Below are 1179 nucleotides of genomic sequence, written 5' to 3'. Positions count from 1 at the left end.
TGGCATAGCAGGCATGTGATGTCCTAAACGGCAGCAAGCGAAACCGTGCACATATTGTGCGAAATCTGCCATTTATTACCGCTTTGAGCTGGTTACTTCGGCGCCAATACTGCTGAGGACGATGTTACAGGTCGTACTGCCACCTTGTTGTGACGCGACGGTAGGTACCCCCGAAGGAGAAGTTAAGAAATCAGGAGGAGTTGAGTGTACTTCCTTTGCGTAGCTAATAAAGGACTTGGGAGGGAATACAAGCTACGCTTCTTGGTCGCGTTCAGTCTAGCTGTTGCTGGACATCAGGCAACACACTAAAGAATAATGCACAATTTCGCCGACCTAATGAACTATATCGTTGTTAGCATCTTTATTAATGAGCGGTAGAACAAAGTGCTGGTGGTGTGTCTGATATTGAGATGCTCAAGTGCTGCAGTTCTTAACCAGCACGTTGAAGAAGCACAGTTTCAGATGATAGTCCACTGTCTTCCACTATAACGTGTGTCTCCTTATTTCTTTTTTTCGTTTTCTATACTTTTGCGTCTGCTAGTTCATGATCGTCAACCTTCTTTTCCATTTCATCGATTGTGATGTGCTGATGTTTGTTGACACTGTTCTTCCTCGCGCTTAAGTGTAATGCTTTTAGTTTACCTTGAACAAGCTTTTACGATGCGATTGAGAGAGTGATTTTTGTAACCTCTGCCCTTTGCCGCTATGTTAATCCCACCATCTGTACCTCATGTTTCCGTTTCACTGTTAACCACTTCCCTTTGGATGCCAAAGGGCAGTTGGCAGTAATGTGTATATACAAGCAAACAAACAAATCTATGAATAAATAAATAAAGAATAACGTATAATTTATTAAAAAAGCATATAAATCTCTCCAATGCTTTACTTGTCTACGGTTTTCACAGACTCCTGGAATAGGCTGTTTTGGGAGCGCAGATGTTCTTGCCGTTGTATATCGTCGTTACTAGCAAAGTCTAGTAAATGTTAATACACACTATACCGAGTGCTGGGCGAACAGCCGTGTTCCCTGTAGGTAAGAAGAAATAGCATCTCTTTCATTTATACAACCTCTCGGGCTCCCTCAACAAGTGACTCATATGGCGCTTTTTCCATTGCAAGTGCCTCCGTTGTAACACTTGCAAAACGCGTCGTAGTCCCACATGTTAACGTATCGAGACC

Source organism: Dermacentor variabilis, chromosome 3 (genome assembly GCF_050947875.1).
Source record: "Dermacentor variabilis isolate Ectoservices chromosome 3, ASM5094787v1, whole genome shotgun sequence".
In the NCBI taxonomy this organism is placed as follows: Eukaryota; Metazoa; Arthropoda; class Arachnida; order Ixodida; family Ixodidae; genus Dermacentor; species Dermacentor variabilis.
This window is presented reverse-complemented; position numbering follows the sequence as displayed.